At 42.4% G+C, this 15,904-nt stretch overlaps 1 pseudogene; it reads left to right on the top strand.

Moving 5' to 3' along the window:
- The first annotated feature begins 5,769 nt into the window (after positions 1 to 5,769).
- Positions 5,770 to 14,729, top strand: LOC123576151 (annotated as a pseudogene).
- The last annotated feature ends 1,175 nt before the right edge of the window (positions 14,730 to 15,904 follow it).

Below are 15,904 nucleotides of genomic sequence, written 5' to 3'. Positions count from 1 at the left end.
ATTAGTTGTATTAATCCTTTAAACTGAAAGGAACTTTATTCGGAATGCATCTCTGAAGGTATATGTGGCTGTCAGCAGTTCAATAATACTACCATGACATACTGATAAAAATATTACTCAAAATGAATAAGAAATTCCACCTTTTTATTAAAGTATAGTTGACATACAATGTTACATTGGTTTAATGTGTACAACATAGTGATTCAACAGCTCTATCCATTACCCAATGCTCACCAGATAAGTGTAATTACTACCTGTCACCATACAAAGTTATTAAGTTTTATTAAATTTATTACAATTATTTATTTATTTCATTAAATTTAATACAAAGTTACTAAATCTTGTATGCATGTTAACAACACAAATTATAACAAAAGAAGACATAATACACATGATCTTTAAAAACATTGTTAGATGTCTAGTCAACAACCATTCTTCCTCTCTCTTTTCTTATAGAACCTTGGTTGCTTACAGATATGTGCTTCCCTTCCTAGGCCTTCTGCATCAGGGAAGGTTGGCCCTGGCCCAGTCCAGAGGATGAATCCTGATTGGTCTAAGACTATCACCATGGTCCCAATCTCCTCTGACCCAGGTACGTGTTTATATGATTTCAGGGGAAGTTTGCTGGGAAGCAACTGGAAAGAATTTCCTCACTCTGTAAAAAGAGGCACGAGAGGGGCGCCTGGGTGGCGCAGTCGGTTAAGCGTCCGACTTCAGCCAGGTCACGATCTCGCGGTCCGTGAGTTCGAGCCCCGCGTCAGGCACTGGGCTGAGCCTGTTTCCAATTCTGTGTCTCCCTCTCTCTCTGCCCCTCCCCCGTTCATGCTCTGTCTCTCTCTGTCCCAAATATAAAATAAAACGTTGAAAAAAAAAATACTTAAAAAAAAAAAAAAAAAAAGAGGCACGAGAGAGACCATCTATTATCTCTTATAATCACCTTGCCACCAGGAGGTGAACTAGCCTGAAGATAGTGAACATACTGAGAGGGGCTTGGCAGAAAGATGGAAAGAACCCGGGTCCTCAGTGATGTTAAGCCACTGAATAAATCAATTCTGAAGTCATCATATTAAGGAACTTTTACGTAAGATAATAATTTTTTTTTCCTTTTAACAATTGTGAAGTGGATTTTCTGTTACCAGCTGCCATAGGATCTTGATACATATTTTTTTAACTTTTTTTTAGTGTTTTATTTATTTTTGAGAGAGTGAAGTGGGGGAGGGGCGGAGAGAGGGGGACAGAGGATTTGAAGTGGGCCCTGTGTTAACAGCAGCGAGCTCGATGTGGGGCTTGAATTCACGAACCTCGAGATCATGACCTGAGCCGAAGTCAGACACCGAACCGACTGAGCCAGGGGCCCCTATTGGTTTTTTTTAACCATTAAAACTATGAAACTATTAAAATGTTGAGAGGTTAAGGAAAATAAGAGCAAGAAAGTGACAAGATAAAAAACAGCAAAACACAATTTATGTCTAGGAATTTGCATTCTTCATAAACACTCACATCCCATGCGGAGAGATATATTAATAATCAGGGTTGTTCACCGCAAGAGTGTTTGTACTAGCAAAAAAGTGAAAACATAAACGTCCTTGAATAGGAGAGCGGCACAACTGTTTACGGTAAAACACACTGTTAACCCCCTGTTCTACTCTCACCACCCCTCCATGGACCCGACCTCCTGTTAGCATAGATTGCTGTCTAAGCAGTAGCCGCCACAAATGCCACAATACTGAGCCAAATTACACAAATCACCAGGACAGCCACCATCTTCTAGCCCAAGGTTCATTCCTGGCAGTGACATCAATCACGATAACCGAGTAGCCATGGTACTGTATGGTTTATTATCTTCACTGATGTTGAACAAAAAAGTCTGTTCCAAAACATGCTCTCGGCACTCCTAAGAAGACCTCAGACACGCAGGCTCAATTTCACCTTTTCATACATCCTCCAACTTCTTTCCTGTTTTACCCATCTTCTGTCTCAGCACAAATCCCTTCCCACCAAGACTCCACCCTAGACTTTTTCTCCAATTAAAGCTAGCTGTAACAAGTGCATGCGAGACCTAAGAGACCTGTGTGTACTTTGTTTTTATGGGATTGTTCTCATTATAATAGTATCAGCTGGGCACCAGTTACCAGCATAACCAGTAATGATGCATGCACAGTTTGCTATTACCAAAATTGTAACTGTTTGGTCAAACTTCTTGTTTTTGTAAGCATCCTGAAGTTCCCTTCTCCCTGTTTCTCTGTTTTGTCACAGGCTTCTGATGACTTTGCATGTTCTCCTGATTTCACTAACTTCACACGTTATATTGCTCATAATATGTCAGTTAGAGTAGACTGATCAACATGACAGACCAAAGTCCACAATGGGTCCAACAATAGAATATTTGTTCTTGCTCCTGTCTTGGTGGGGAACTTAGGCCAGTGCATTAGCTCTCCTCCACATGATAATTCAGAGACCCAAGCTTCATCCATATCATGGAATTCTACTGCCATTTTTTTAGTGCCTAATCTGCATCCAGCCTGAGGAAAAAGAAAACAGAAGGAGGAGAACGCATGGGACGTTTTTACTGGTCAATGATATCCCTTCTGAAAGCTGGCTACACTCCATAGATCAAATTCTAGATCAACTTCTTGGTTTTTTTAGATATAGAACACCAAATTGGTTGTTGCAAATCAAGTGTTTGCATCATTATGTTTGCTGTTCCACATCTAACCAGGAGAAGTGATGATCTATCTAGAATCGCCTCCTAAACTGAGTTTAGTGCGGACTTGTTAATGTGTTTAAGAACACAAAACTTCTCAGGGTACATATTCAGAGCTCTTAACATAGCTGGAGACTAATTCATTAAATAATTGAACTGTGGGTGGGTGACATTTTATTTAGACATCCTTCAGCTTGCACAAAATGAATAAATAGAGCCATATATTTACTAACCTAAAATAATTAGCCTGCTCGTTTTCTTTTGGGGGATTAAAAAGTGTTTCTCAGTTTTGATATTTACTAGTTTAATATCCCTGTGGAACCATTAATCATAGAAGGCTAATCTTCCCCTACAACATTCTCTCCTGACTAAAAAATAAATAAATCTCCTGATTAAAAAAAAAAAAAACAAAAAAAACAGAACGTTCTATTCTTTTTTTTTTTTTTTTTTTTTTAGTGTTTTATTTATTTTTGAGACAGAAAGTGACAGAGCATGAGCAGGGGAGGGGCAGAGAGAGAAGGAGACACAATCTGAAGCAGGCTCCAGGTTCTGAGCTGTCAGCACAGAGCCTGATGTGGGGCTTGAACTCACAAACCACGAGATCATGACCTGAGCTGAAGTCAGATGCTTAACCGATTGAACCACCCCAGGCGCCCCCAGAACATTCTACTCTTAAATGGAGGATTCAATCATTTCGTCTAAACTGACTTATTGAATAAGGCCACAGAGTCAATCTGTGTGAATCACCCAGTTTGCATATTGCCCAAAGATAAATTCTTTTCAACAGGGAAGCTTGTCCAGTCAGCAATCTCAAAAATACGTGGGTCTTAGGAGCAAGTAAATGAGAAGATGTTCATGGCTTAGTTCCACATGTAACCGCTCACAGAAAAGCAAATTTTAAAAAATGTCTTTCCGGCAGTCCCTGGCAACATCTTTGGATACAGAAGGTGGTGTTTAAAACATGGCTGCAAAAATCAATAAATCAGCAACAATTAGTTGGACCTAAATCATTGTACCTTAAAAAGAAGGATAATAGAGGGTGTTGCCATAGGAAAACCAGCTGGCTGGTTACCTGACAGGCGGGCATTATCTTGGTGACATCACAGGAGTCAAAGATATGCATGGACTTTGGCTTTACAGATACAAAAATTTTATCTTCATAGTGCACCAGAGTTATCAGACTCAGGGAGACAACTTCATGACAACCAAATGCACAGGAGACGGCTATGTAAATCATAATGTAATTTATTCATTTAAATAAGAAATATGACCATCTCACACAAAGGAATGCCCATTTTGTCATAGCTTGTACTTTCCCTGTAGGCAGTTACTATTTAAATCATATAACCAGAAGGTAGCTTGGTGAGCAGTGAGAAATTTCAAGGGAGTTATTTTATGATTCAAATGTTTGATAGCACTGGATGATGATAGTCCAATTCAGTCATTTCTTATTTCTATTTTTATTTTATCAGCGGTAGGGCACATTTTCAGGATTAAGTCTTGCAAGGAACACATACATAGGTACATAGGTACGTAGATACCTCTGCTCCTCTCTCACTGTTCAGACTGAAACTCTGGTAGTATACCCAGAGCCGCACATGCTCAGCATCTCTATAGTCTGGAAGGAGCCAGACAGAGGAGCCAGAAGAAGCCGTCCAAGGAGGAGCTGGCATATGCAGAGATACAGAAGCATGAAGAACATGGCATATTCTGAGAACTACAAATGGTCCAATAAGAATGAAATGCAGGAGGGGCGCCTGGGTGTCTGGTTAGCTGAGCTTCCAACTTCAGCTCAGGTCATGATCTCACAGTTCGTGGGTTTGAGCCCCACATTGGACATTCTGCTATCAGCACGGAGCCTGCTTCAGATCCTCTGTCCCCTTCTCTGCCCCTCCCCCCCCCCCCCCCGTCAAAAATAGATACACATTTTAAAATTTTTAAAAAAAGAATGGAATACAGTAAAACCTGGTTCGCAAGCATAATTCATTCTGGAAACATGCTTGTAATCCAAAGCACTTGTATATCAAGTGAATTTCAAAAACGATTAGCTCAGTTGGGATCATGTGACATTTGGCATCAGGCACTACTCATATTACAAGACATCACTTGTTTATCAAGTTAAAATGTATTAGAAATTTTTGCTCACCTTGCGGAACCTCGCAGAACAAGTTACTCACAATTCAAGGTTTTATTGTATTGTATTTGTGAGGGGATAGAGAGAGGAGGTAGTAAGAGATAAGGCTGGAAAAAGTAAGCAAGAGACTTAAATGATGAAGAAAAGGTCTTGACACTTTGTTAAATTATTTGGGTCTTATATAAGAAGCTACGGAAAGACTTATAAGAATTTTCAGTGGGGCTGTGACACGATCACATTGCAATCTAAAAAACATCACTGTGGCTGAAAAATAGAAAAGTGAGTTAGTGGAGGGGTACAATATATGCAAGGAACACAGGAAGCCTGTGTCACCTGTCATCAGTGTCTCACCCTCAGGACTTTACTGTACAACACCAATCCCCTAACTCCCAGCACTTGCACTGTGGTACACGGGAGCTTTCTTTTGCTGCTTGAGCTCACTTTGTTGCCTGTGTCAGGCTTGAAGTGTCAGAGAATTCATGCTCCAGCCACACCCTCAGTCAGCGCCCAGCTCTGGGGTGTGTGCTATGATCCATGGGATTAAGCTCCAGTTGCCCACAGCAGAAGCAGGCTTGGTAACAGGCCTCCTGGCTGCTTTCTCTTCCTTGTCTCACTTCCCCTATCCTGCATACTTCACTTCCCAAATAAGTTACTTGTACTCAAATATTTATTTCAGGATCTGCTTCTAGGGGAACTCAAACTAAGATAAGGCCACTGTAGGTGAAGGATAACAGGGGCCTGATTCAAGCAGGGAACCCTGAGCTGGAGACCAAGGAAGCTGGGGTTGCATTCAAAAGATGTTAAAGCTAAATAAGCAAAATACCAGGGGATTCCAGGATGGCCTCCAGGTTTCTGGTTTGGGAAACTAAGGAATGGCAATGCTGTTCACTAAGATGAGGGACGAAGGAGGGGAGGGAGGATTTGGGGGGAAGATGACAGGCTCAGAACTGAATATGCTCAGTCTGAGACACGTGAGGAACAGCCAAGTGGAGTTGAGAAGTAGGATGGTGTCTATACCAGCTGGGGGTCGGAAGATTGGCCCGAGCTGGACATACATACCAGGGAGAGTAGCTTTTATGATGTTTGTGCTCACTGTCTGAAACTCCTCCGTATTTGGGGAAAATACCAAGTGAATGGGAGGCAGGGCCCCTCCTCCCATCAGTGTAATAAGCAACGAAGCCAACTGCCTTTCCCTGCTCTTTCGCCCCGAGGCACGGTCATGTGATCTAGGCTTGGCCAATCAGATGCCCCACCAAGGATTATTACGAATGGCTGGGATAATCCACAGAGGCAAATATGGCCTGATTTTTCAGGGTGAATGTGGCAGAATTGAGAGTCCAGTGTTTCTGGGGGTGATGGCAACAGCAGTGAGGCCCTCACGTCTATACTTTCTGCCAGGTCGATTTTAGGGGAGGGAGCCAGAGAATCCATGCAAGTTTACCATCACGGTAGGAACTGCAACTTAAATTCCATCTTTGGTTTTGAAAAAGGATCAATGTTCTGTTTCTTAAGCTGGGAGGTAGACACATGAGTGTTTGTTTTATTTTTTTGTTTGTCTTATTTTAAGCAATCCTAATGCATTTTAAACACTCTTTTGTATGTATATGTCACAATGAAATTTTCACACAAAAACGTTTTTTGAACAGAAATGACAAAGTAGAAATTATGTTCAAGGGTGAAAAAGATATAATGTGTGGATTTGCTTTTTTAAAAAGGGGAAAGTTAAGAAGATTCATAATTGTTAAAACTGAGAGATGAGTATGGTGGCCTTTGGGATATTCTCTTTATATTTTTTGTGTGTTTGAAATTTTCCCTAATTATAAAAATTGGAGGAAGAAGGGTATCCAGGGCTCATGGAAACACTGATGGAGAACAAACTCATAGGAATAACCCAGAGAAAACCCAGTGCCTCACACATTAAATGTGAGCAATGTTCATTTGTTGATTGATCTCGATCTAGAAACATGGTAATTGACTGGAAACAGGACTACACTCTGTTTAATCAGAAAACTAAAGCTTTAGGAATATCTGAAAACTTGAGTCACCAACAGTCCCTAGTTTGTTTTCTAGAACTTCAAACTCCTCTGATCGCAGATTCCTCACTCACCCGTGTGCCACCAGAGGCTTACACTTCTCTTTGGCAAATTACAGACATCTTCCTCTGCTTCTTCTCCTGTTGTAACTCTTGATATGATTAATTCTACTTTTCTTCTCCTAAAGCTGAGGAAAGGTTTTCCCCAAAATGGATTTCTGCTCTTACTGCCAATCTGAGATGGCCAGGATCTTAAGATGCCGCTTTATTGGCTTGCTCTTTAAGTTTTACAGAACCTTTGGCTCCACCTACCCCCAACCTCCACCCCTAAGAAGAGAACATGGAATCCGTTTCCCAAGGGCTGGCTGGAAGGCATTTGGGTGATTCCATCCTGGACCATTAAAAAGCACCAGCTCCCAGGAGCAGAATGAAATCTCTGCTTTTCCGGGATTCCTCCCCTCCTATTCAGTCTCAAACGTCTGGGACATACAGTATTATCCAGTTTTAGTCACCATTTTATCCCAGTGTCCTATAGGAATTTGATCAAAAGAGAATCCCAGAATGTAAACCGGCCACACCTGCAAGTTTTATTACAAGTGTGTTGTTTGTTTGTTCGATTCGGATGGGGAAAGGATGGCGGAAAATCAAGAGCTATGGGAAGACTGTCCTCACAGCTCACTCCTCTGCTGTGGGCTGCTTTCCAATTGGTGCAACAGGAGATCTGGGGCCTGTGTTTGCTTTTCTTGGCACTCGCAGAGGTGGTGTCTGTAGCTGAAGACACTGGGGCTGTTGCCAGAGGCCCTGCTGGAGCTGAAACTGTGTGATTCCAGGTTCCAAGATCTCATCTGCTCGCAGCAATGGGGAACATTTTGATCTTGGCGAACGCTCTCATGCCGGCACTCCATGTCCCCCTGACTCTTCTCCCTGCTTCTCTGACCCCAAGCAGAGCAACTGAGTGACCTCTGGACACACACAGCTCTTCGGCACTGCTGTCTCCGGAATTCCCCGCATCTCCCTGGGGAACTCACCACAGTGGACACAAACAGGATTACAAACTGCTAGTGACCTGGCAGCACATTAACCACAGGCCCCTTGAGGAGAAAAGGAGAGAGAGCCTCCTTCCCTGGTAGCTGGCTCCACAGCCCCCAAAACTGCAGAGATGGATGCCCTATATAGCGGGCTGCCTTCAGACACTGAATGTTGGTGCCGTGCAAGCTTCCACAGCCTGAACAAAGTGAGAAAAACAAAATGCATTCCCTTGAAATGGGAGGTGTGATCCCCTTCCTTTCTGGGCTATTGCTGGTCACTAACATCAGAATAACCAAGGATTATTGGATTATTGGTGGTATCCCCACCAGTGTGTGAGCCAGGACCCCAGCTGGCGTTTTGACCTCTCCAGAAGTCTGGATGTGGTCAGGCTGTAAAGTCTTCCAATGCTCAGGCCCTTCGTTTATCACCCCACCTGTACCTCCCTTTTGCATGACCCTCCAGCTCACTTCCTGCAACTGTCACCCCTTCCCTCATACCGCAGTAGCCACCCCCCCCCCCCATGCTCTCACACCCGCATACCTCTGTTCCACCCATGCCTGTTCTCAAAGGCACGCACCGGTCAGCTCCTCCCTCATCCCAAGCTGCTCTGAGCCCGTGTTTCTCAACTTCCAGTCCACAGACAGGACAAAATCAAATCACATAAATTCACTCTCTTTCCCAGTGGTCATCTCTTCGGGAATAGCATTTCCAGCTCTTTTATCCCAATCCCTCAGCCTTTTTCCTTAGATACAAAACACATGATTTAGAGTTTTTGCTCAAGAGTGTGAATTTAGTTGAGAAACGGTCTCCATTCGTCTGATAGAAGTTTTTAAAGTAATTATTATTGAGCTTTACTATGTACTGGGTGTCTGATAAGTTTTATAATATTCGATCCTTACAGCCATCCTTTTGCAGACAATGAAAGTGTGGTCCAGAGGGATTTAGTTGCCAAAGGTGATACAACTATTAAATGGAAGAGCCAGAATATAAACTTATGCATTCTAAGCCCAGAACCCATGCTTTCAATCACCCCGCATATTGCCTCCCAACTCCTAGCAGCACCCCTCTTTTAAAATTTCCCACCCTCTCTTTACACTATCCCTTGCCCAGATCACTATTATTTACGAACTTCAAGGAAAGTTTGCCACCTTGCTCCATGATATTAACCAAAAGCTGCCCCTCCACTGTTTCTCTGCCATCCCTCTGGAGCTCCTCCCACCTTAACTGCTCTGAAAACTCCTAATGCCCTGTGTCTGTTAGGATACTTTGGGCTGTAAGAATCTAAACTCCAATTTAGGCTGGCTTAACTGATAAGGATATTGATCTTATATAATAGGAATGGATAAGGTTGAATCACATGATTGAGCACTTGGCAATGCCATCAAGGATCCAAGGATCAAGGGTCTCCCCACTCTGTAAACTTGATCCAAAGGCTGGCCCCCCTCAAGAGTTTACAGTGGCTGCTAGGAGGCCTGGCACCACATGCTCCCTTGCTGTTGTCCCAGTTCAGGTGAGGGGTGGGGGTGGGAACTCTCTTCCAATCACGTCTGAGTGGACCAGTTTAGGTCATATGCCCACTCCACTAACAAGGGAAGGCTCCAAGTGATTGGTTTAAACCCAAATTCCTGAACCAATCTTTGGCTAAGAGGATGGGATTAGCATGATTGGTTTAGATTTTCAGAACCTGAGAGGAAATCACTTTGCCCTGCCCGGGTAGAGGGAGGACATATATCCTGGGTCCGCTGAGAAGGGAAATGGCTGCTACAACCATTGCTCTCGCAGTGTGTCCATCAGGGTCACTGCGTATAGTTTTGCATTGTTTTTCATTGTCCAAGGTGCCTAGATGAATGAGGGTTGATTGCTCACCCAGCTATGTGCCCTGGTCTGCCTCCCCTTACCTCCAAATACAATCAGAGTCTCCTTATGTTCACCAAGCCATGTAGCCACGGGGCTGTAAACTCCTAGAGGAGGCGCCTCTTTCTAATTTGCACGGAGGTACCTGTGGTTGGCATGCTCAGATTCCCCTTCAAGAAAGGACTAGCTGTCCAGCTGTGAGGAGTGCAATTAGTTGACAGCCTCCAGCTGTTCGCTCCTTCAGAGGCTGCCCAGCTTTCAAGGGGAGTTCATGTTTTTTTCGGCCTGGCCACAAGTCTGCATCGTGGTCTGATGGCTACCCCTGGCCAATCCTACTTCTCACCCTTCTCCATTCACTGGTGTTAACGTCTCAATAAGCCTTTAGCCTCACTCCGTTTTAGGACCTGCTCCCCAAAGAGCCCAATCTGCAGCAGTACCCTGATAACTAGCTGTGACTCTACCTACAACTTCTATTTCTGCCCACATAACTTGCATCTCCAGAAAACATGTTCTTCAACCTCTATATTCCACTCCTCCTGCTAAAACTGCTTTTTATTTGCCTCCTGACCTTCAGTCCTTGTGCCTCCCCCATTCTTAGTCCACCAGCTACCATCTAGTTTCCTTGTCATGCCTCAGCCTGGACCCCATCTCAACCATGACTTTGCTAGCACCTGATTTCTCCACCCTTAGGCCAATCCCCAGCTCTGGGAAAGCTACAGTAAAATGTCCTTCCTCCCCTCCTGCTATGAGTCTACTGAAAACTGGGTTTAATGACTTAATGACAAATCCACGCTATCTAACTTTAATTGGGCCCTCAGGGCTGCTCAGTGATTATTTTACTAATCTCTGTAGACTCCCACTGCATTGATGCCAAATGTTTTCCTCTCCTTGTTTCCTAATATCCCTTCTTCTTAATTTCTCCTCACACCCTGAGGATGAATTGTTGACCTTCTTTTCATGTTGATCAGGTTTGTAGCCCCTAAACTTCCCCCTTAGAGCTGACAGCTGACATCTGTTGTTTTTACCTACTCAGATCCATTATACCTCAATTTTCTTTGGAGGAATGGCCCCTCTTCCACCTCCAGTCTGTGCAGCTCCAGTGGACTGGCTCCCATCTCCAAAGCTGGGTATGTGACTCAGGCTGGCCAGTGCACAGTAAACAAACAGGCATGGGCTTATGAACCAAGCCAAAACAATGAACGCCTTGTCAGAATTATTTGGGGGAAGGGGGTGGGGTGCTATAAACTTTCTTTGGGGATTGCTAATCTGTAAAGAAAAAAGCCTGGTGCTGTAAGACTCCATCTTGCCCTTCAAGGGAAGAGCCTGTCTAAGAAAAAGCCAGAGGGAAACATATCTGGTCCTGGTGGCATCCTAGAGCTCCTGGATCCACCTATCTTGAAGCCATCATACCACAGGACTTTTCAATTCCATAATCCAATAAATTCTTCTTTTTCTTTTAGCCAGTTGGAAACATGTCTCTTATACTTGCAGCCAAGGGTCCTGATCTATAACCTGCTCTGAATCTCCAAATGTGTGAATATCTCTCCCTGTTTTTGACTTGTTCTCATCTGTTTCTGACAGAGGTACCATTCTTGTTTGTGTATTTTGTCTTCCGGCTATGCCTTATTTTCTTTTTTTTTTTTCCTCGATTTTTTATTTAAATTCTAGTTACTTAACATATAGAGTAATATTGGTTTCAGGAATAGAATTTAGTGATTCATCACTTACATATAACGTCCAGTGCTTATAACAAGTGTCCTCCTTAATACCCATCATCCATTTAGCCAACCCCCCACCCATCTCCCCTCCCAAATCTCAGTTTGTTCTCTATAGTTAAGAGTCTCATTATGGCTTCCTTCTCTTTCCCCCCCCCCCTTCCTATATGTTTTGTTTCCTAAATTCCACTTATGAGTGAAATCATGTATTTGTCCTTCTCTGTCTTATTTTGCTTAGCATAATATACTCTAGCTCCATCCATGTCATTGCAAATGGCAAGATTTCATTCTTTTTGATCACCGAGTAATATTCCATTGTGTGTATGTACACCACATCTTCTTTATCCATTCATCAGTTGATGGACATTTGGGCTCTTTCCGTAGTTTGGCTATTATTGATAATGCTGCTATAAACATTGGTGTGCATGTACCCCTTTCAATCTGTATTTTTGTATCCTTTGGGTAAATACCTAGTAGTGTATTTGTTGGGTCATAGGGTAGTTCTAATTTTAACTTTTTGAGGAACCTCCATACTGTTTTCCAGGTTGGCTGCACCAGTTTGCATTCCCACCAACAGTGTAAGAAGGTTCCCCTTTCTCCACATCCTCTCCAACATCTGTTGTTTCCTGTGTTATTAATGTTAGCCATTCAGACAGGTGTGTGGTGGTATCTCATCATGGTTTTGATTTGTATTTCCCTGATGATGAGTGATGTCAACCATCTTTTCATATGTCTGTTAGCTACCTGGATGTCTTCTTTGGAAAAATGTCTATTCATGTCTTCTGCCCATTTCTTAATGTTTATTTATTTTTGAGAAAGAGAGAGAGAGAGAGAGACAGAATGTGAGCAGGGGAGGGGCAGAGAGAGACACAGAACTGGAAGTGGGCTCCAGGCTCCACACTGTCAGCACAGAGCCCACGAACTGTGAGATCACGACCTGAGCCAGAGTCGGAGGCTTAACTGACTGAGCCACCCATGCGCCCCACTTCTGCCCATTTCTTAACTGGTTTATTTGTATTGGGAGGCTATGCCTTATTTCCATTTGGGGCCTTGTTGTATCAATTTCCCTTTCCCTTCTTCCCCCATTTCCCATATTTGTAACTGGTATTGGCTGAATAAATATTACCAAACTATTTCAAAAGTGTAGTCTTTGATGAGAACACACAAAAGGCATTTCTGACAGTGCAAGAATGTAATTCTTTGAGAGGGACCTTGTTCTTCAGGTGGACAGGGGAAATAATGAAGGGAGAAGCGTCCTCGATGGCACAATCTATCCTTCTGCGTCCCCTTTTGTATATTCCTCAAGAGGATGCTACGATCTCACCTCCACACTCTCTTTCTCTGGCAGCTAGTACATCCTGCTCTTCACGAGGAATTGTTTTGTGGCACAAAAGGATGTTCTGTGTGATAGGTTCTGCAGCGTCCAAAGGACTCTCAAGGGGGGAGCAGAGCAGAACGGTGTGCATCAACAGCCTTCAGAAACTCTTCAGTGCTCAGTTGTTGGGTTGTTTTCTTTTTTTTTTTTCTTCTTATTTTAACTTTATCTTAGGTAATATATTTACATGATATGAAATTCAAAACTAACTAAAAGGATAAATACAGATATAAAGCTTTCACTTCCCCTCTCCTCCTCCTTTTCCATCAAGTTTTCTGTAATTTACATACAGTAAAATTCACTCTTTATGTGTACGGTCCATAGGGAGCACAATATGCCTACAGAACTTTTAGGCATCTATTTAGAGCTAATATGAGCACTTTAAGGAAAATGTAGAAGAAGCCTTACAATTACCTAGGTCTCTCTTTAACCTTCCCCCCTTTTATGTTGTAGTTGCCGCTTATATTACTGCATCTACATGCATTGAAACCCCCACCAATCTTACATTTTTGCTGCTAACAGTCATACAGCTTTGAAGTAACTTCTGAGGAAAAAAATATTCTGTTACATGTATCCAAACATGTGTTTGTTCCTCCTTCATTCCTGCTGTTCCATCTTTCCCTCTTGAACCTTTTGCCTTTAGCTTGAAAAACTCCCTTTTATCATTTTTTTAGAGCAGGTCTGCCAGCAATGAATTTTGTTAGTTTTCTTAGTCTAGGGATATCTTTATGTCACTGTCATTCCCAAAGGATATATTCACTAGATGTAAAAGTCTCAGTTAATTCTCAGATCTTTTCTTTAAGCAGTTTAAAGATGTTGTTCCACTGTCTTCTAGGCTCTGTGTAATGTGTTATTTTTCTCTGGCTGCTTTCAAGATTTTTTTTTTCTTTACCTCTGGTTTTCAGCAGTCTGATTATAATGTGTCTGGTATGGTTTTCTTTGAGTTTATTTTGTAACCTTATATGTTTCACCATATTGGAAAGTTTTCAGCAATTATTTCTTCAAATATTTTTTCTGAACCAATCTCTTTTTCTTTGGGGGACTGAAATGACACACATGTTATATCTTAAAATATTATCCTGTAGGTACCTGATGATCTGTTCACTTTTTAAAGATATTTTCTCTTCAGTTCTTTATTTTGGATGATTTCTATTGATCAGTCTTTAAATTCTGCCATCCAGTGGCCTCACTGTTACTTCACACATTACATTTTTCATTTCTAAAATCTCCTTTTGGCTCTTTGTTTATGATTTCTATCTCGCTCCTCAGAATTGCTATCTTTCCTTCACTTCAAATGTGTTCAATTCCACTTTGTGGAGGGCGATCATAGTTGTTTTAAAGCCTGGTAACTTCAACATCTGGATCATCTCCGAGTAGGCATCTGTTGATTGTGTTTTGAGAATTGGTCGTAGTTTCCTGCTCCTTTGTCTGCTGAATAATTCTGGATTGTATTCTGGACATTTTGAATATACACTGTATTATGAAACTCCAGGTCCTATTAAAGTCCTCCGTACAATGGTGACTTTTTACATTTTTAGTTGGCCAGACACCCAGAACTCCAAGATGGCATCATCTGCACCAGTGAAGATGAAAAAGCTCACGGATGGTAAACTAGCAGAGTTGCCAGACTGTATACTGATGAGGGATTTCACCCCTAACGTCACTGTTGGAGTGTTTCAAAGAGGTTGCTACTGTATTACAGCAGGTATGTCAATGTGAGGAAAGGGGGCGTCTCTAGGATTTCGATGGTGCTGGCAGCTTATGTGCTTTTCAGCGACTGTCATTCTTAACAAGGGACTCAAACATAAGCAGCTACACAAGTACTGCTGAAGAGGGCCCAGGGTGGAGGCACATTCTACATTCCTTACCATAGCCTTTGCCGGGCACCCTTGAGTCCTTTCATGTCCGAATTAAGAAGTAACACCCAGTAAAAGATGACTGGCACGTAGAAACAAATAAACAAATACATAAATAAAATCTAACGAGCCACTGGGGCGCCTGGGTGGCTCAGTCAGTTAAGCGTCCGACTTCAGCTCAGGTCACGGTCTCGCGGTATGTGAGTTCGAGCCCCGCGTCGGGCTCTGTGCTGACTGTTCAGAGCCTGAAGCCTGTTTCAGATTCTGTGTCTCCCTCTCTCTCTGACCCTCCCCCGTTCATGCTCTGTCTCTCTCTCTCTCAAAAATAAATACATGTTAAAAAAAAATTAAAAAAAAAAATCTAACGAGCCACTAACATGGTTAGTTTCAGACTCTAAGTTCTGTCTCCTTTGGTCAGTTAGTTTGTGTCAGTTCTGTTTTCAAATCTTCTATTCTGCTGCTTTTTTCTGTACCACACATGTGCTTCTTAGGGACTAGTCTTTGAATCGTGCAGTAAATTACGATATAGATCACTTCAGTGTCTTTGTTATACAGCCAGGGATCATTTTATGCATACAAAGCTCAGGTTTGAGACACAAGATTCCAATACAGCGTTTTCTTTCATCAAGTCTAAGAATGATATGAATGTTATAATAGTGTTCTAAAGTTTTTTTTTTATTACTGCTTCTCATGCCATTGTTGTTATTCTCCTCCCATGTATACTTAATCATGATTTTTATTTGAATCACAAAACTACTAAAATTTATTTTCTTCTATTGTTGAAAGAATTTTGTTTCAAAATTTTGGGGGTTTTTGTTTGTTTGTTTTTTCATGTTTACGAATTTTTGAGTGAGAGAAACAGAACGCAAGCAGGGGAGGGGCAGAGAGAGATAGACAGAATCTAAAGCAGGCTCCAGGCTCTGAGCTGTCAGCACAGAGCCTGATACAGGGCTTGAACTCAGGAACCGGTGAGATCATGACCTGAGCCAAAGTTGGATGCTTAACCGAATAAGCCACCCAGGGGCCCCTGTTTATTTGTTTTTAAATGTGTATTTATTTTTATGAGAGAGAGAGTGTGAGCAGGGGATGGGGGGGGAGGACATGGACAGAGGACCCAAAGCAGGCTCCGAGCTGACAGCAAAGCCCGTACAGATGAAGAGCATTTTTCACCACTTTACACTGATTGTTATCCAATTTTCCTTTAG

The sequence above is a fragment of the Leopardus geoffroyi genome, chromosome C2 (genome assembly GCF_018350155.1).
Source record: "Leopardus geoffroyi isolate Oge1 chromosome C2, O.geoffroyi_Oge1_pat1.0, whole genome shotgun sequence".
In the NCBI taxonomy this organism is placed as follows: Eukaryota; Metazoa; Chordata; class Mammalia; order Carnivora; family Felidae; genus Leopardus; species Leopardus geoffroyi.
This window is presented reverse-complemented; position numbering and strand designations above follow the sequence as displayed.